We start from the raw sequence: 22,317 nt of genomic DNA on the forward strand, positions 1-22,317 counted from the left end.
TCTATCAAATCCCACCCACAGTGGCAGATGGAAGCTAAGTTCTACGCAAAATTTTAAAACAGGTTGATAAAAGGCAGAACAAAGCTGCTGATTTAGTCTACATATGCACACAAAATGAAACAAGGACAGGTGAAGTTACTGGCACATATGCAGATTTCCAAGCCATATGTTGAATGAATCAATTGTGGGAGGAGAAGGAGCAGGAAGGCAGGTGGGTAGGTGCTGGGAAAATCTCTGCAGTACTTTAGTAAAAGGGTCACTGCCATCAAGCCATGTTGACTGCTCCACCAAGGCACCAGACAGATGAGTGGATACTGTCCCTGCAACATGCAGGGTAACTGACCTCATTGATCTCCTTTAATCTTCTCAATCCAATAGCTTGAACCAAATGCCAACAACTTAGTGCATGTTTAACATAGGGGATTATCAATTGTGGTAGTGAAGAATTTTTGAGGTTATATTTGGAGTTTACTGCATCTCAAGACTCATTCTAGTGTTTAATCACACTTAATCTTCTCCAAGAGTCTATGAGGAACTTACTTTTACCTTAATTTCTCCTTTTTGCCAATTAGAAAATACAAGTTCTCAGGGAATCTGCCTGAAGTCACACAACTAGTTGAGGGAGGACTTGAATTTCACCTCTGCATCAGCTCTCTCAGGGATAGTTCTAGCTCTTCACTTTGGCCTTTAAGCCTCCCGCAGTCTTTTCCATCAGGGAAGCATAAATATGATCCAGACATTTGTTCCTGGTGTTTACTATCAAAAATGATCCCTATTTAAAGAAGAAATCGTGAAAACCTTGGTACAATTTTAGCCTCAGGAGAACACATTGTCCAAAAATATTAGAGGAATATATGCCCTTATGTCAATAAATAATTTGAAATCCAAAACTTGTTTCATGATACATGTCAGTAAATGAGTATTGTGTAAAGTGATTCAAAGGAAAACACACATGTTTTTCTCTGTAAAAATAGGTGATAGGGGAAAAATTGAGAAGATACTGTCAAAAAAAAATCCACAGGATGTGTCAGCCCAGAAATAAGCATGGATAATGGTTACCCTTTAAATCCAGAAGGTCTGTCTGGTGTCTGGTTGAAGTCACCATCAGATGCTGCTGGGAGATTCATCCAGATGGAAAATGGAGTGTGGCTGTGTTTAAATGTACAAGAAGAAATAGCAAAGTGATATCATCTGAATATGGCTCTGCCCATTGTTGGAGTGAATGAAGATTTTCTGTTGTAAAATCCCCTCTGGGACTTTGAAGAGAATAGAAATGAAAGGGTTAAATGTTACTAGATATCTCTATTGCACTTCTATTTGTTTTCTTTTCATTCTTTTTTGACTCTCATTATATTGCTAACTTTAATGTGTTTTGAGTTCTTGACCAATATTAGTAATATCCTCAAATCTTATCACCACCAATAAAACATTATCTATAAAAACTTTGAGTTAGTTTATTTGACATTTTTCACTTTACAAAATATTTTAAATTTAATATCATTTAATTTTCAAGAAAATTTTGTGAGATATTGTTATTGTTCTTACCTTTTGAAACTACAGAACCTGAAGCTCAGAGTTCAATTAACTTATCAAAGCTATTGCCACCCATCAGTACTATGAACAAAACTAGGATTGAGATCACATTCTCCACATCTTTGTCCCTTCACTCTTTGGTTTTTCACTGTTCTTTTTCTCCTGTTGCTCGCTTAAATTCATGTGCCTTGTTTTGCATTTAATTTTAAAGGACTTTTTTATTTTAAATGTCAATATGCATGTTAATTATAGTGAAATCTAAAAACACAAACTTATATACAGAAAATAATAAAATCAGCCATAATGTAGTCACCCAGACAAAACATTCATTAAAAATCTTATCTTGTCTTCAAACTACATATGTTTATTGAGTGCAAACCAGGCTCCAGGCTTCCGGGATAAAAGAGAGATAAAAGAGGTTGCTTCTATCAACCATTCACTCTCTTTTAACTTTCATACCAATTCTTCTGAATTCTTTCTCTAGATATCTGTTCTGTAACCATTTTAATTTGCATCATTTTCCTGCTGTGTTAAATAGTTTCTGAGAAAAGGGCTTCCTGTGATATCTTTTCTTTGTCCTGTCCATACTTGCCTGCTGTATGCTTCTCTGAACCACCAGGGATTCAGCCTGAAGATGGCATTTCCTTGCTTGTCTCTTCTTTCACCTGGTTTCCTGTAAGGCTGAGGGGTGGGGTATAGGAGGGTTATGTACAGGGCAGTGAAGGGAAGAATGGGGGAGGGCAGTGGTGGCGAGGGAGTTCTAGAGAGTTTAAGGAAGAAATAAATTGCTGCTATTTTTCCTTCTCTGGCAACTGCAGAAGCAGTTGTGGGTGACAGGAACCATACAGATGCTGTGTGCCCCATCACATCAAAGGGAGCTTCAGCTTTATTCATGAGCATGCCCATTTGGGTGACTCTGAATCAGAAGAGAGTTTCACCAGCAGCACTGGGGGCACAACACCTCCATCAACTCAGCTGTTGAGAAATATGAGGGGATCCAGAATTGAGACCTTTCTGCTCCTTGGGTAACATCACCTTCCCTTGCTTCTCCAGATATCCACCTGCATGTTATTACAGCCTGCATTAAATTAACTTGCATTGAACAGTCTCCTGTATTAAAACCCTCTTTGAAATGTCTAAAATACTTTAATATAAGTGGACCTTCACCAATGAGTTTTATAGTCTATCAAATTAATTATACCATAATAAAAATTGCCTCTGGTATTGAATACTTATCCTGTGTTCAACTTTTAAATTATAAAATGATTTATAATTGATAATAAGCTGAAAATTTATATAAGCTGAAATAAAATGTTTATATGCAAATTATTCTCTGAATATAATTTTTCTTAAGATAAATTAGCAGACTTTTATAAAAAAATATTTCAAGTCTGTTAACACACAATATTGAATTACTTTTCCAAAAGCTTCTGTAAATTGTATTAAAACATTAAACTTCACCTGCACCAGCAATGAAGTGAGGGTATTTACACCTTTGAAAATTTGATATATACAGCATTGTTTAAATTATCATTCTTGATTACTAGCATATTTATTTGACTACTCATCTGCTTATCTATGTGTACTGCTGCTGCTGTGAAATGTGTTTATTTGCTTTACACAGTGTGCCTTTTCTTATAGATTTAAAAGTGCTTATATGTTAAGAATGGCAACTTTTGTGAGTATGATGGACTTATGCCACACTAGCAACTGCCAACACTCACAGAAGCCCCAGGAAGTGAGAGACCAAAAGTCTTCCTGTGTCCTAGTCTAGGTCAATCTCACTCTGAAGTACAACAGGAGGATTGAGAGAAAGGAAAGCCATGATAGGATTTTTGTTGTGAAAACACCAGCAGGGAAGCTTTATGGATAATAAATTGGGGTTCAATGACTCAGGCAGGGATTTAAACTACTCCTGGTGAGAGATATGGTGGCTGGATTAAGGTAGTGGTGAGGGAAGGGGTGGGGTTGGTAGAGCTACATATGCACTGACAAATTCCAAGGCTTCACAGAATGGAGATTAAAATTAGAACTTCAATTTGTGACTGAGATGTCCAGCACATGTCTACAAGGAGGTAATGCAGGGCCATTGGATTCATGCATCAGAAGTTGAGGGGAGATGAAATGCCTGAAGACTTGAGCTTGAGAACAAGCTTGTGGTAGAGGGATGAAACAATGGGTTGATCTTAATTCTTTTAAACACACTTTGTTTTACTGATTGTTGCTTCATGATTTTCTACCATCTAGTGGAACAATTCTTGTCATTAGTATATTTGCATTCAAAATATTCAAACTCTTACTTATTTGTTTTACCTTTAAGTTCATCTTTACATCATTTTGTCAGAATCAGGACATCTAATTAGAATTTTGATTAGAATATAAATATGAATATTTTGGGGGAAGAATTGATAGAGTTAAAATGTTAAGGATTTTTATCCAGAAACATTATAGTTGCCACAGGGTATTAAAACAATTTGATTATCTGTAAGCAAACCCAGACTTTTAAATTTTTTATATTTTTCCATGGTAATTGTTGATATTTTTCCAGACATTTTTTGTTTTATTTGAAAATAATATTCCCCTTTCATTCTTACTAATTGATAGTGAAAAGAAAGCTATTCACTTTACCTAACTACATTGCCCACATTCTTGAATTCTGCTGCTAATTTCAATACTGCAGATGAATCTGTTGCATGTGGATATTTTATCATGTATTTTAGTTCTGTTTCAGGTATTAATACAATGCACTTTACAATCTATACCTTTAATTTTGATAATAAGGGACATCTCTTTTTGAGTTTTTTTCTTTATTAGAGAAGTTGCAGGTTTACAGAACATTCATGCACAAAATACAGGATTGCCATAAACTACCCCACCACCAGTACTTTGCATGGGTGTGGAACAATTGGTACAATTGATGATAGCACATTTTTCTAAATATACTAATATAGTCCATGGTTAAACTTAGGTTATATTATTTGGGTAGAGTACTTCCATGATTTTTGAAAAATGCTTTATTCTGCTACCATATATACAGCATAACATTTCCCAGTTTGGAACACAGGACATTTTAAGTCTAACTTTCCATTCCCTATACCCATATCATCCCCTGGTAACATACTTCCTGGATGGTGACTCTATGAGTTTACTTATTCTGGTTATTTCAAATCAGAGAGATCATACACTGTCCTTTTGTGTCTGACTTATTTCACTCAACATGATGTCTTCAAAGTTCACCCATGTTTTCACATATATCAGGACTTCATTCCTTTTTATGGCTGGATAATATTCCATTATATTTATATACAACATTTTGTTTATCCGTTCATCAGTTGATGGGCACTTCTGTTTCTTCCATCTTTTGGCAATGGTGAGTAATGCTACTATAATGTTGCTGTGAACATCAGAGTGAAATTATCTGTTCAAATCCTTGCTTTCAATTCTTTTGGGTACAAAACTGGTAGTGGGATTGGTGGGTCATATGGTAGTTCTATACTTAGCTTTTTGAGGAAATACCAAGCTGACTTCCCCAGTGACTGAACCATTTTACATTGCCACAAGCAATGAATGAGTTTTTAAGAAAATTCCCTTTAATGTTTCTCTTTCAAGAATGATACTGAATATTGCTACCATATGCTTACCTTTAAGATAAAAAGTTACAAAAGAGGAGGCGGGGCAAGATGGCAGACTGGTGAGCTGTATGTTTTAGTTACTCCTCCAGGAAAGTAGGTAAAAAGCCAGGAACTGCGTGGACTGGACACCACAGAGCAATCTGTCTTTGGGCATACTTCATACAACACTCATGAAAACGTGGAACTGCTGAGATCAGCGAAATCTGTAAGTTTTTGCGGCCAGGGGACCCGCGCCCCTCCCTGCCAGGCTCAGTCCCGGGGGAGGAGGGGCTGTCAGCTCCAGGAAGGAGAAGGGAGAATTGCAGTGGCTGCTCTCATCGGAAACTCATTCTACTGATTCAAACTCCAACCATAGATAGACTGAGGCCAGACACCAGAGACTCTGAGAGCAGCCAGCCCAGCAGAGAGGAGACGGGCATAGAAGGAAAACAACACGAGAAGCTCCAAAGTAAAAGCAGAGGATTTTTGGAGTTCTGGTGAACACAGAAAGGGGAAGGGCGGAGATCAGGCCTTGAGGCGCATATGCAAATCCCGAAGCAAGGCTGATCTCTCTGCCCAGGGCACCTTTCCTTAATGGCCCTGGTTGCTTTGTCTATTAGCATTTCAATAACCCATTAGATCTCTGAGGAGGGCCGTTTTTTTTTTTTTTTTTTTTTTTTTTTTTTAAATCCTTTTTGCTTTTTCTAAAACAATTACTCTAAGAAGCTCAATACAGAAAGCTTCAAAGAATTGAAATTTGGGCACGTCAAGTCAAGAGCAGAAATAAGAGAGCTCTGAGACAAAAGGCAATAATCCAGTGGCTGAGAAAATTCACTAAACAACACAACTTCCCAAGAAAAGGGGAGTGTCCGCTCACAGCCACCATCCTGGTGGACAGGAAACACTCCTGCCCCTCGCCAGCCCCATAGCCCAGAGCTGCCCCAGACAACCCAGTGTGACGGAAGTGCTTCAAATAACAGGCACACACCACAAAACTGGGCGTGGACATTAGCCTTCCCTGCAACCTCAGCTGAATGTCCCAGAGCTGGGAAGGGGGAGCAGTGTGAATTAACAGAGCCCCATTCAGCCATCATTTGAGCAGACTGGGAGCCTCCCAACACAGCCCAGCAGCCCAGAACTGCCCTGGGGGGACGGCACTCACCTGTGACATAGCACAGTCATCCCTCAACAGAGGACCCGGGGTGCACAGCCTGGAAGAGGGGCCCACTCGCAAGTCTCAGGAGCCATACGCCAATACCAAAGACTTGTGGGTCAGTGGCAGAGACAAACTGTGGCAGGACTGAACTGAAGGATTAGACTATTGCAGTAGCTTTAAAACTCTAGGATCATCAGGGAGATTTGATTGTTAGGGCCACCCCCCCCTCCCCGACTGCCCAGAAACACGCCCCACATACAGGGCAGGCAACACCAACTACACACGCAAGCTTGGGACACCAATTGGGCCCCACAAGACTCACTCCCCCACTCACCAAAAAGGCTAAGCAGGGGAGATCTGGCTTGTGGAGAACAGGTGGCTCGTGGACGCCACCTGCTGGTTAGTTAGAGAAAGTGTACTCCACGAAGCTGTAGATCTGATAAATTAGAGATAAGGACTTCAACTGGTCTACAAACCCTAAAAGAACCCTATCAAGGACAGCAAATGCCACGAGGCCAAAAACAACAGAAAATTATAAAGCATATGAAAAAACCAGACGATATGGATAACCAAAGCCCAAGCACCCAAATCAAAAGACCAGAAGAGACACACCTAGAGCAGCTACTCAAAGAACTAAAGATGAACAATGAGACCCTAGTACGGGATATGAAGGAAATCAAGAAGACCCTAGAAGAGCATAAAGAAGACATTGCAAGACTAAATAAAAAAATGGATGATCTTATGGAAATTAAAGAAACTGTTGACCAAATTAAAAAGATTCTGGACACTCATAGTACAAGACTAGAGGAAGTTGAACAACGAATCAGTGACCTGGAAGATGACAGAATGGAAAATGAAAGCATAAAAGAAAGAATGGGGAAAAAAATTGAAAAACTCGAAATGGACCTCAGGGATATGATAGATAATATGAAGCGTCCGAATATAAGACTCATTGGTGTCCCAGAAGGGGAAGAAAAGGGTAAAGGTCTAGGAAGAGTATTCAAAGAAATTGTTGGGGAAAACTTCCCAAATCTTCTAAACAACATAAATACACAAATCATAAATGCTCAGCGAACTCCAAATAGAATAAATCCAAAAAAACCCACTCCGAGACATATACTGATCACACTGTCAAACATAGAAGAGAAGGAGCAAGTTCTGAAAGCAGCAAGAGAAAAGCAATTCACCACATACAAAGGAAACAGCATAAGACTAAGTAGTGACTACTCAGCAGCCACCATGGAGGCGAGAAGGCAGTGGCACGATATATTTAAAATTCTGAGTGAGAGGAATTTCCAGCCAAGAATACTTTATCCAGCAAAGCTCTCCTTCAAATTTGAGGGAGAGCTTAAATTTTTCACAGACAAAGAAATGCTGAGAGAATTTGCTAACAAGAGACCTGCCCTACTGGAGATACTAAAGGGAGCCCTACAGACAGAGAAACAAAGACAGGACAGAGAGACTTGGAGAAAGGTTCAGTACTAAAGAGATTCGGTATGGGTACAATAAAGGATATTAATAGAGAGAGGGAAAAATATGGCAAACATAATCCAAAGGATAAGATGGCCGATTCAAGAAATGCCTTCACGGTTTTAACGTTGAATGTAAATGGATTAAACTCCCCAATTAAAAGATATAGATTCGCAGAATGGATCAAAAAAAATGAACCATCAATATGTTGCATACAAGAGACTCATCTTAGACACAGGGACACAAAGAAATTGAAAGTGAAAGGATGGAAAAAAATATTTCATGCAAGCTACAGCCAAAAGAAAGCAGGTGTAGCAATATTAATCTCAGATAAAATAGACTTCAAATGCAGGGATGTTTTGAGAGACAAAGAAGGCCACTACATACTAATAAAAGGGGCAATTCAGCAAGAAGAAATAACAATCGTAAATGTCTATGCACCCAATCAAGGTGCCACAAAATACATGAGAGAAACATTGGCAAAACTAAAGGAAGCAATTGATGTTTCCACAATAATTGTGGGAGAATTCAACACATCACTCTCTCCTATAGATAGATCAACCAGACAGAAGACCAATAAGGAAATTGAAAACCTAAACAATCTGATAAATGAATTAGATTTAACAGACATCTACAGGACATTACATCCCAAATCACCAGGATACACATACTTTTCTAGTGCTCACGGAACTTTCTCCAGAATAGATCATATGCTGGGACATAAAACAAGCCTCAATAAATTTAAAAAGATTGAAATTATTCAAAGCACATTCTCTGACCACAATGGAATACAATTAGAAGTCAATAACCATCAGAGACTTAGAAAATTCACAAATACCTGGAGGTTAAACAACACACTCCTAAACAATCAGTGGGTTAAAGAAGAAATAGCAAGAGAAATTGCTAAATATATAGAGACGAATGAAAATGAGAACACAACATACCAAAACCTATGGGATGCAGCAAAAGCAGTGCTAAGGGGGAAATTTATAGCACTAAACGCATATATTAAAAAGGAAGAAAGAGCCAAAATCAAAGAACTAATGGATCAACTGAAGAAGCTAGAAAATGAACAGCAAACCAATCCTAAACCAAGTAGAAGAAAAGAAATAACAAGGATTAAAGCAGAAATAAATGACATAGAGAACAAAAAAACAATAGAAAGGATAAATATCACCAAAAGTTGGTTCTTTGAGAAGATCAACAAGATTGACAAGCCCCTAGCTAGACTGACAAAATCAAAAAGAGAGAAGACCCATATAAACAAAATAATGAATGAAAAAGGTGACATAACTGCAGATCCTGAAGAAATTAAAAAAATTATAAGAGGATATTATGAACAACTGTATGGCAACAAACTGGATAATGTAGAAGAAATGGACAATTTCCTGGAAACATATGAACAACCTAGACTGACCAGAGAAGAAATAGAAGACCTCAACCAACCCATCACAAGCAAAGAGATCCAATCAGTCATCAAAAATCTTCCCACAAATAAATGCCCAGGGCCAGATGGCTTCACAGGGGAATTCTACCAAACTTTCCAGAAAGAACTGACACCAATCTTACTCAAACTCTTTCAAAACATTGAAAAAAATGGAACACTACCTAACTCATTTTATGAAGCTAACATCAATCTAATACCAAAACCAGGCAAAGATGCTACAAAAAAGGAAAACTACCGGCCAATCTCCCTAATGAATATAGATGCAAAAATCCTCAACAAAATACTTGCAAATCGAATCCAAAGACACATTAAAAAAATCATACACCATGACCAAGTGGGGTTCATTCCAGGCATGCAAGGATGGTTCAACATCAGAAAAACAATCAATGTATTACAACACATTAAAAACTCGAAAGGGAAAAATCAATTGATCATCTCAATAGATGCTGAAAAAGCATTTGACAAAATCCAACATCCCTTTTTGATAAAAACACTTCAAAAGGTAGGAATTGAAGGAAACTTCCTCAACATGATAAAGAGCATATATGAAAAGCCCACAGCCAGCATAGTACTCAATGGTGAGAGACTGAAAGCCTTCCCTCTAAGATCAGGAACAAGACAAGGATGCCCACTGTCACCACTGTTATTCAACATTGTGCTGGAAGTGCTAGCCAGGGCAATCCGGCAAGACAAAGAAATAAAAGGCATCCAAATTGGAAAAGAAGAAGTAAAACTGTCATTGTTTGCAGATGATATGATCTTATATCTAGAAAACCCTGAGAAATCAACGATACACCTACTAGAGCTAATAAACAAATTTAGCAAAGTAGCGGGATACAAGATTAATGCACATAAGTCAGTAATGTTTCTATATGCTAGAAATGAACAAACTGAAGAGACACTCAAGAAAAAGATACCATTTTCAATAGCAACTAAAAAAATCAAGTACCTAGGAATCAACTTAACCAAAGATGTAAAAGACCTATACAAAGAAAACTACATAACTCTACTAAAAGAAATAGAAGGGGACCTTAAAAGATGGAAAAATATTCCATGTTCATGGATAGGAAGGCTAAATGTCATTAAGATGTCAATTCTACCCAAACTCATCTACAGATTCAATGCAATCCCAATCAAAATTCCAACAACCTACTTTGCAGACTTGGAAAAGCTAGTTATCAAATTTATTTGGAAAGGGAAGATGCCTCGAATTGCTAAAGACACTCTAAAAAAGAAAAACGAAGTGGGAGGACTTACACTCCCTGACTTTGAAGCTTATTATAAAGCCACAGTTGCCAAGACAGCATGGTACTGGCACAAAGATAGACATATAGATCAATGGAATCGAATTGAGAATTCAGAGATAGACCCTCAGATCTATGGCCGACTGATCTTTGATAAGGCCCCCAAAGTCACCGAACTGAGCCATAATGGTCTTTTCAACAAATGGGGCTGGGAGAGTTGGATATCCATATCCAAAAGAATGAAAGAGGACCCCTACCTCACCCCCTACACAAAAATTAACTCAAAATGGACCAAAGATCTCAATATAAAAGAAAGTACCATAAAACTCCTAGAAGATAATGTAGGAAAACATCTTCAAGACCTTGTATTAGGAGGCCACTTCCTAGACTTTACACCCAAAGCACAAGCAACAAAAGAGAAAATAGATAAATGGGAACTCCTCAAGCTTAGAAGTTTCTGCACCTCAAAGGAATTTCTCAAAAAGGTAAAGAGGCAGCCAACTCAATGGGAAAAAATTTTTGGAAACCATGTATCTGACAAAAGACTGATATCTTGCATATACAAAGAAATCCTACAACTCAATGACAATAGTACAGACAGCCCAATTATAAAATGGGCAAAAGATATGAAAAGACAGTTCTCTGAAGAGGAAATACAAATGACCAAGAAACACATGAAAAAATGTTCAGCTTCACTAGCTATTAGAGAGATGCAAATTAAGACCACAATGAGATACCATCTAACACCGGTTAGAATGGCTGCCATTAAACAAACAGGAAACTACAAATGCTGGAGGGGATGTGGAGAAATTGGAACTCTTATTCATTGTTGGTGGGACTGTATAATGGTTCAGCCACTCTGGAAGTCAGTCTGGCAGTTCCTTAGAAAACTAGATATAGAGCTACCATTCGATCCAGCGATTGCACTCCTCGGTATATACCCGGAAGATCGGAAAGCAGTGACACGAACAGATATCTGCACGCCAATGTTCATAGCAGCATTATTCACAATTGCCAAGAGATGGAAACAACCCAAATGTCCTTCAACAGATGAGTGGATAAATAAAATGTGGTATATACACACGATGGAATACTACGCGGCAGTAAGAAGGAACGATCTGGTGAAACATATGACAACATGGATGAACCTTGAAGACATAATGCTGAGCGAAATAAGCCAGGCACAAAAAGAGAAATATTATATGCTACCACTAATGTGAACTTTGAAAAATGTAAAACAAATGGTTTATAATGTAGAATGTAGGGGAACTAGCAGTAGAGAGCAATTAAGGAAGGGGGGAACAATAATCCAGGAAGAACAGATAAGCTATTTAACGTTCTGGGGATGCCCAGAAATGACTATGGTCTGTTAATTTCTGATGGTTGTAGTAGGAACAAGTTCACTGAAATGTTGCTATATTATGTAACTTTCTTGGGGTAAAGTAGGAACATGTTGGAAGTTAAGCAGTTATCTTAGGTTAGTTGTCTTTTTCTTACTCCCTTGCTATGGTCTCTTTGAAATGCTCTTTTATTGTATGTTTGTTTTCTTTTTAACTTTTTTTTCATACAGGTGATTTGAAAAAAGAAGGGAAAGTTAAAAAAAAAAAAAAAAAAAAAAAAAAAAAAAAAAAAAAAAATGGGAAAAAAAAAAAAAAAAAAATGTTGTGTGGCCCCCTTGAGGAGCCTGTGGAGAATGCAGGGGTATTCGCCTACCCCACCTCCATGGTTGCTAACATGACCACAGACATAGGGGACTGGTGGTTTGATGGGTTGAGCCCTCTACCATAAGTTTTACCCTTGGGAAGACGGTTGCTGCAAAGGAGAGGCTAGGCCTCCCTGTATTTGTGCCTAAGAGTCTCCTCCTGAATGCCTCTTTGTTGCTCAGATGTGGCCCTCTCTCTCTGGCTAAGCCAACTTGAAAGGTGAAATCACTGCCCTCCCCCCTACGTGGGATCAGACACCCAGGGAAGTGAATCTCCCTGGCAACGTGGAATATGACTCCCAGGGAGGAATGTAGACCTGGCACCGTGGGACGGAGAACATCTTCTTGACCAAAAGGGGGATGTGAAAGGAAATGAAATAAGCTTCAGTGGCAGAGAGATTCCAAAAGGAGCCGAGAGGTCACTCTGGTGGGCACTCTTATGCACACTTTAGACAACCCTTTTTAGGTTCTAAAGAATTGGGGTAGCTGGTGGTGGATACCTGAAACTATCAAACTACAACCCAGAACCCATGAATCTCGAAGACAGTTGTATAAAAATGTAGCTTATGAGGGGTGACAATGGGATAGGGAAAGCCATAAGGACCAAACACCACTTTGTCTAGTTTATGGATGGATGTGTAGAAAAGTAGGGGAAGGAAACAAACAGACAAAGGTACCCAGTGTTCTTTTTTACTTCAATTGCTCTTTTTCACTCTAATTATTATTCTTGTTATTTTTGTGTGTGTGCTAATGAAGGTGTCAGGGATTGATTTAGGTGATGAATGTACAACTATGTAATGGTACTGTAAACAATCGAAAGTACAATTTGTTTTGTATGACTGCGTGGTATGTGAATATATCTCAATAAAATGATGATTTAAAAAAAAAAAATAAAAAAAAAAAAAAAAAAAAAAAAAAAGTTACAAAAGAATATAATAAAGGGTCAGGTTATCAAATCAACAAAAAATCCATATCTTCACATGCTAAAAAATAACTAGAATATATAAAAGAGGAAATCCCATTTCATCCCATTTAAAAACAACAAAAATGTTGAAATTTTAGGAATTAAACTTAACCAGACATTAGGAAAACTTTTGTGAGGATAACTATTTAATTAACAATTTAATTTAAAAGATTTTATATACAGATTGAACAAAAACTCAACAAAAATACTCAACAGACTTTTTTCTTCTTCAAGAAAAAGTAATTGATTCTGATGTTCTTTTTGGAAGTAAACTTCTAGGTGTACCAAAAAAAGACAGCAACTTGAAAACCAGGAGCAATGTTGGGAAATAGACCTTCTAGAGACTGAAGTCTCTATAATAAAATAATGTATGACAATAGAAAGTCCAGAAATGAACACAATTACAATTAGTATATGATAATGGTGACATCTTAAGTCATTGGAGAAGAAATAGAAGTGAATTTCTTTTATTTGGTAAATTAATCCCTTGATTTATAATTTCAATGCTGTAAAGTAACAATAAAAAAATACAACATGTTGTCTGTAACTGAATCCTGGATCAAAATGAAACACCTATACAGGCCTTCCAACCTAAAAATCTTAAAAAGTGAAAATATATTTCAAGGATAAAGGGTACATTCAAATAAAGAGATGAATAATACAGACAATAAAAATGAGGGAAGGAGTAAAATAATGTTTATTATAAAAGTGGCAATACTTGCATCTAATTAAGTTTTTATTTAAAGGATGACATTAAAAATAGCTGACAGCAATACCATATGACTAGGGAGGGGAAATATTGAGTTCAAGTATTTTAAAGTCCTAACACTATCTGGGAGCAGTGTGGAGATCTTACTAAATTTAGATATTGATAAGTTGTATATGCATGTTTCATTTAGAGTTTAATGAATCAACAATTAGAAAAGAAGTGTCTAAATACTAAACACAAAGAAAAATTTGCTGTAATTTATTGTTATAAACTCTAAGTCAATACATAAAAGCATAAGAACAGAAAAGCAAAGAAGAGTCATAAAGTATAGAGAAGAGAGAGACAATACAGCATACATCAATATTAACATTGCTGGAATGCACTGAATACTCTACTTCAAAATTGAGGATTTCAATTGAAAAACAAAGCCCATCCCAATTATAAGCTGTTACCAAGATAATGTAAAGGGGAGGAATTTGAAGTTTAGAATAAATGTAGAAAATATATTCAATATGATGCCTAACCCAAAGAAAGTTGGTTCATCAAACAATATGGACATTAAAGCAAAAAGCATGTCTAGAGACAAAGAAAGTAATCTCAAAATAATAAAATATGCAATATATATTTTAAAATATCATGTACTTAACAAGATGTCCTCAAAATATATCAAATAATAAAAACTTAGAACTAAAGGAAAAGTAATTGGGGATTATATCACATTCCATATGCTATAACTGACAGATGGAAACTAAAATTTGAACAGCACAATTCTTAATGAATATGAAAAACAATCCACAATATAGAGAAATATTACAAAAATCAGTCAGTACTAGTGGTCTGACATGTTGGAATTTAAAACTCAATTAAAATATATACACAAATGTGTCATATTATAGATTAAAATATTATTCTGAGTAAAACATGGGACAAAATAAAAATTCCACATATCAAAATCTGAAGGATACTGTTAAGCCACTCACCACTTAAAAGGAACCTTAAGAGTCTTAGACACATATCATAGAATATTAAAAAACAAAATGAAAACTGTGATAGTGCTAGCTTTTATCATCCTTTAACTTTGACTTCAGAAATAAATTTACCTTTCTGCAAACTTTCTGCAAATTTCTGCATTCATCTTAAGTTTTGCCCTTTATTTTTCCTTTATTCTGAAACAACCAGCCACCTAGGACCAAACTACCTTCCTTTCTCTTCAAAAACACATTTCTCATATCCATCACATTCAACCCACCAAAATTTTGGAAACTGGTTTTAAGCAAGCAACACTTTAGTTGATGCATTATTGAAAGAGTAATATACATTTCTTAACAAAAACTGATAGCATGGGTACACATTAACTGGATGACTGAGAGGTTTAACAATATATAAGCTGAGTTTTTATTAGTAGATAGAAGAGTTTTAGGTAAGGGGTCATCAGGGATTTGGGTATTGTTTAGCCCAGTGCCTGGGCTGTTTGCATTTAAAACTGGCTTTTGGTGGTGTTTGTCTTTAGGGCTTTTTTACATTTTTAATGTTAAAACCCTAAAGCCTAGATCAATCAGCACATTGTTTTTAGTGGGGTTGCCTGCTGAGCTGTTTGCATTTCTATTGTTACATGAAATTGTTCTGCTAGTTATACTCCTTCCTTTTCCTCGGGAATGAGGCAAGTAGAGAGAATGATATAGAGATCTTGCTTTGTGAAGTCATAGGACACAGTAACATTGAAATTTTTTAAGAAACCGGGTAGGGTTACTGGAGTACAAGCTTAGGTGTCTTTTAATTTGGGAAAGGTTAGAAAGAGAGAAGGGAACATGGATGCTGACGGGCTGCTATGGTCCAGACACTTCTTGAAAGGACAGAATAGTCTGAGGTTGAGAGGAGTGGGTTTTTTGCAGAGAAGGAAATGAGGTTTGAGATTTTGAGGAGGAATTTGTAGATGCAGGAAGGTTGCTTACCAGCCGTAATTTAACATCATTTTAAGTTTGGCCAGGAGGGCTGCATAAGGACGAGAAGGAGGAGAATTACAGCAGTGGTTGCTATGTCCCTGGTGGGTGGGGAGCCTGGCAGCAGTGGTGGCTTGGAGATCTGGCAGGGCTGGGCCTGACACTGGGCACAGCAAAGGCTGGGGGATGGAGTCAGGTGAGAGCTCAAGGAGAATTGAGGAGAACATATTTGGAAGGATTGAAGAGTCAGGATGTGGGGGTACAGAGGAGGGGAAGCTCAGAGTAGGGGAATTCAGTAGGTGGTACAATATTGGCAAAGGGAGGGGTGTTTACAGAGATAAATGAAGACCTGAATATAAGGAATTTGGGACTATTTGCCATTGTGCTCTAGTAATTTGTAAGATTTTGGAGAATTTGTTAATCAAAAGTTCCATTTTCTGGCCACTGCCTTGGGAGGAACTGAGTGAGTTTCCCACGGTGGGTGCAATTGGGTAGAGCTTTAGCAACCCCAAGTGGGGAGCAAGAATAAGAGAGTCAAGTATCCTCAAGACTTTTACTTCTTGTTCAGAAGTGGGAGTGGAGATGGACCTCCAACAAAGAGGGGTCTGACCTTGGTAACAGCTTCCCAGAGCTGAAGAAGGTTGCTGACCTAGCACTAGGATTTTTGGAGAAAATTGGAAGTGGGCAGGATCTTCCAGATGGGCCACAAATACCTACCTATGGAATGTGAATTGGTGTTCACTGTTGGGTGACTGATTGGCAATGGCAGTGTGGAAGTTCCTCATGGGTCTGTTGGTCTCAACATAACCCTGATCCAAGTCACAGCACCATAATTTTAGAAAATTTGGGGGTACACAGTCATCTTTCAGGCAGGAAAGTTTTATTTGAGCAGCAGGGTGGCGGTTGGAAAGAAAAGCACCATCAGCATGGTGGGGTGTAGAGGGCGATTAAGGTAGCATGTATAAAATCCACCCTCAGCAATGCCAGAAATATGCAACATGGCCGCCAGGGCTGATGCAACAACAGCTTAAGTTACCCTCAGCCTTCTTTACGGAAGTAGTTCGCGCCAAAAGTGCTAGTTCGCGGCAAAAGTGCTAACCTTACATCTGCCATCTACCCTAGCAACAGCAGCCACCAATCCTAGACCGCCACGAGCCCTTGCTAGCCACTTCCCCTTCTCCTAGAGTATATATGCTCTGCCTCTTCAATAAAATTTTGCAGCTTGATCAGAAACCTGTCTTGCTGTCGTTCCTCGCGTCTCTTGTCCCATACCATTCTTCCCTCACAGGATTCAGTCTCCGTTGAACGTCCCGCGGGCCGGGACAGTGGGGGTCTGAAATAAAGCTTCAGCCCACTTGAAACAAAGGGAGATCTGTATTTATGCTTTGCTTTTGGAGGTGGCCAGTGTTAGGCCTGAGTGTTGGGACCATTCCCCTGCTTCTTTTTATGTAAAGCCAGGCCATCTCTTGCTGCCTCCTCCCCTCCTTTGCAGCCTCTTCCCTTTCATTCACCAGTTCACAATCCTTGCTAAGCTTATTGCTGCCTACTCTCAATTCCTTTCTCATTTCTCACAACTTTACTGCCTTTGTTAAAAGTACATCACCCTCTCCCATGCTTTCTCCCTCTTTGTGCCACAAGTTACTCCCTCTCTTTCTCACCTCTCTTGTTAGAATCTGCAAACCAGGCACTGCCAAAGTTACAAGATAAAATACAGTAATTCCCTATTGGCCAAAAGTCACATACCTTACATATCTAAACACGATGTAAACTTCTAGTGGACCAAAGGCCATACAAAAAGATAATCCCATCACCCATCTGTGCCATTCTTGAGCAGTCTTTTCCTGCTGGCTCAAGGCCATCTTGCAGTTTATTTCAATTAATTCTAATAAACTTTTTGATGCCTCACACCTGACTTTGTCACTCATCTTTGGGTCCAAAACTGTTTACATTTGGTGCTAGAATGCTGGGAGGGAGATGAGGTGACTTATCCTTCCTTTGCCATTTAAACATCAGCATCAGCTAATTATCCAGCCTGGGGGTAAGTAACTTACATATGCTGTGAATTTCTCTTCTGCTGCACCATCAAAAATCCTAATGTTAGGTAGAGAAATTCACTACTGGCTGCTGGGCCATGGCACCAGGAGGCAGTGGGGACACTCCTCCTCTTGGTTCCTTCCAGGAGTAATTCACTTTTCTAGGACATGAGGACAACTCATGGGAATTCCTGTTTGCTTACCTCATGTCCCCTGGGTTTTAAAGCTCATTATTTCCCTCAGGCTGCCTTCAAGGCTCCTTATGGGCAACATGCTCTCTGCCCCACCATGGGACTCCCCCATAAGTTGCCTCATAAAGGCAAGGGATCAATTAAGCATAAGCTTTACACACAAACAACTCATTTATTACTGCAATACTGCCTGGCCCCAATATGATTTAGACAATAGCTCTAAATGGCCTAAAAATGAGACCTTTGATCTCCAAATTCTCACTGATCTTGACAAATTTTGCAAACAAATGGCAAATGGAATGAAGTACCATATGTCCAATCTTTATTTGAGATACACCACAGACCTTCCCTCTGTTGCTCCTGCTCTACCTACCAAATGTTGCTCCTCTGATCTCCCCTTCCCGAAAAATCCTTCTGTCTAATCCCCTCACCTGTCCCAAGCCCTCCTAAAATAGCTACTCAGTCTTCATCTCTAGATCTCCCTAAGCACATCTCAGACAACAAACTCTTAGATGACCCAGCAGATTATTCTTTCCCCTTCATACACCAAAACTCTCCTCAATGCTCTCCCAGTTCCCTTACGGCATCCCTTTTACCTTCCCCCTACTTGCCTTCCTCATCAAACTCCCCTCCTAACTTTTCTTCTGACTCACCACCATCCACCTTCCCTATCCCTTCCCCATCCAAGCATACTTCCATGCTGAACTACAGCCCAAATGTCTCCCTGATTCTTCTTCCTATCCTCCACCATACCCCTCCCATGTCCCTTCCCCACCCCAAACACACTCTTCTATGGACCCACAACCCATACCTCTCCCTAATATTTCCTCCAATTCACCATCTTCAACTTCTATTCCTTCCATGCCCCAAACATGCTCTTGCATTGGCCCATGGCCCAAACTTTTCCCTGATTCTTCTTCCAATCCTCTGTCACCACCTTCTCCTATCCCTTCCCCACCCCAAACATACTCCCTTACTGGCCCCTGACCCAAACCCATCCTTCCCTTGTGGGAAGTTGCTGGACCCAGAGTTATCATCCTGGTCCATGTGCCATTCTCTATGGCAGACCTCTCTCAAATAGAAAAGCACTTAGGCTCCTTTACAGAAAACCCTAGCACATTCATTAAAAGAAATTGAACATGTCACAACTCCTTATGACCTCACTTGGCATGACCTTCATATCATTCTATCCACTTGCCTCAACTGTGAGGAAAAAGAAAGGGTCTGGCTATCAGCACAACACCATGCAGATTCCCTCAACTGGCAGGACCAAACTAATGGCCCAGTGGGAGCTACCATAGTTCCCCATGAGGAACCTGCTTGGGATTATCAGGAAGGACAGCCAGGGCAAATAAGATGTAATTACCTAATTGCATGATTCATCACAGGACTTAAAGCCTCAGGACACAAAGCTTAAAGAAGTCACACAAGGACCAGATGAAAATCTTGCCCTTTTTCCCTCCCACTTCAGACAGGCCCTCCTGCATTATACAAATCTCTCACCCAATTTGCCAGAGGCTATATTACTCCTTAATACGCATTTTATTTCTCAGACAAATTTTGATATATGCTGCAAATTCCAAAAGTTAGAATCTGGCCCCCAAACTCCACAAGCAGGTCTTGTAGAACTGGTCTTCAAGGTGTTTAATAATAGAGACCTGGAGCATGCTCAATAGGAGCAGGAGAAAGAGAAAGTCAAGGCAAATACTAAAATACAGGCATATCAATTTTTAACAGAAGCCTTAAAGGAAGGAAAAAAACCCTCAGTTCCTGCCAAAAGGGCAAAATCTGCCTGGATCTTGTTTCAAGTGTGGCTAGGTAGGCCAGTGGGCAAGACTTTGCCTGCTGTGCAAACAGCAAGGCCACTGGAAGTCTGACTGCCCTGAGGTCCCTCCAGGTTGGAGAACATCAGACTCCCAAAGACAGTCCAATCCATGGTTTGAACTCCCTAATCTCCTGGGGCTTGTCATGAATGACTGAGGATGCCTGGGGATTTTTAGAGGGTCCAACCGCCACCATCATGATGGCAGAACTCTCAGTTGCAGGTAACAGAATTTCTTTCCTTTTGAATACTGGAGTCACTTACCCTGCTATGCCTGAATTTTCTGGACCACTGATCCACTCCTTGGTCTCTATTATGGGAATAAATGTTATAATCTCTAGGCCACTGCAACCCCCCCACGGCCTTGTGCCCTCCATAATATATCTTTTTCACACTCCTTAATAATCCCAAGATGTCCACTTCTATTTTAGGCCATGGTATTCTAGACAAATTCAAAACAAAAATATATATGCCCTCCTCTCCCTCAGAATCTAGCCTTTTTTCTGTTACATCTCACCCAAGTTACTCACATAAGCAAAATTCCAATAACTCTAAAAGGTGTAAATCCTTTGGTCTGGAACACAGAACCTCCTTCAGTTGCTACACACCATATCAAAATATCTCTCAAAAATCCTTCTCACTTTCCCTCCAGACCCCAATACCCCATCTCTCTCACAGTCCAAAAGGTCCTAAAGCCTGTTATCTCTTGTCTCCTCACAGTCAACATCCTTACCCCCATTAACTCTCCCTTTAACACTCCATCTTGCCTCTTAAGAAACCTGATGGCTCTTACCACCCAGTACAAGATCTTAGAGTAATCAACGAAGTCACAACACCCCTACATCTGGTAGTACCCAACACATACACTGTATTCTCTCTCATCCCCCTACAATTACTCATTTCAGAGTCCTTGATCTCAAAGGTGCCTTTTTCACCACCACTTCACAAAGAAACCCAAAGCATTTTTGCCTTTACCTGGATGGATCCAGATACTAACACCTCTCAGCAACTAACATTGACCGTACTCCCCAAGGGCTTCAGAGAAGTTCTCATCTCTTTGGGTAGGCTCTTGCCAAAGATTTAAAACACCTCAACTTAACCCGCAGTGCCTTTCTCCAATATGTTGATGACCTTCTGTTCTGTGGCCCTTCCTTTCAGCTATCACAACAACATATCATCACTTTCCTCAACTACTTAGGATTTCTCCATCCAAAGCCCAAATTTCTCTCTCAAAACTCATATATATAAGATTCCTCCTCATCCCACAGTCCTGAACAGTAACTCAGGGCTGAAAATGTCTTTTAGCCTCTGTGGTCACACCAACTAACAAACAAGAACTCTTCTCTTTCCTAGGGATAACACGGTACTTTAGAATTTGGATTCCTAGATTACAGCTCCTAACTAAACCCCTTTATGATGCAGTTAAAGGACCCCCAAATGAACCTCTCCCCAACAGGCAGCCTATACACTCCTACCTCAAACAATTATAGAAAGCTCTCAAAACATTGGCCTTAACTCTTCCAAACCTTATCAAGCCCTTCTTCCTTTTCATGGATGTCGGAAATAAAGCGGTACCTGTAAGGGAATAAACGCTTTCTCGGTTTTGGAGGAGAAAAGAATTTATTTATGATCTTGCAAGATAGGGCGTCCAGCCAAACATGGAGAAGGCTGGCGCGCCAGAGGAAGAGAATGGCGATCTTTAAATCTCCTACTCCTAATTCGCAAGTCCCTCCCCTGTTTCTCCACTGACTGGGTACTACAGAGGTTACAGCCTATCCGAGAACACTAACTAATTTATTCTTTGAGATTTAAATTTGTACAGCCAATCCCAGAGAGCCAACTAGCTCATTATTGAGATTTTGAACTGATCAGCCTATCCCAGAGAGTTCATTTAGTTAAAAAATTTATATAGATAGATAGATAGATAGATAGATATAGATAGATATAGATATAGATATAGATATTTATATATAGATATATATTTGCTGTGACTTCCCGCCTCTGATTTTACCTCATATCCCTTTACATTCCAGTAACCATGGTTACTTTTCCATATAAGGAGCAGGCAGATTCTCTCTTCTCTTTGTCTGGGGCTTGTTTAAACTGGTTTTGCCTCCATTTCCCTTATTCCATGCTGTCTCTATGTGATAATGAAACTTATTCCTTTCTTACAGATTCCCTCCTCTTTCTTTTTAAACACTTAGTTTTCACATTTTAGATTCTCAAATTTGCTAAGGGCTTTTTCACATTTCTCATCATAGGGATCTTTCTTATTTTTGATTCTAGTGGTTTTGATGGGTTTTTGAACTAGCCTTTGAGCACATGGGATTATGTAGCACCCAGCTGTTATAAACATTTTGGCTGGAATGATAAGGAAAATTAAAATAGATGTTGCAATTCCTTTCCATTTCTTGAACCAGTTTTCCAACCATTCTGTGAGTGGGTTGTTAATGCTAGAACTCTTTTCTAGTTTTTGAAATAAGTCTGTTAAGCCT

This window comes from Choloepus didactylus, assembly GCF_015220235.1.
Source record: "Choloepus didactylus isolate mChoDid1 chromosome 26 unlocalized genomic scaffold, mChoDid1.pri SUPER_26_unloc1, whole genome shotgun sequence".
Lineage (NCBI taxonomy): Eukaryota > Metazoa > Chordata > Mammalia > Pilosa > Megalonychidae > Choloepus > Choloepus didactylus.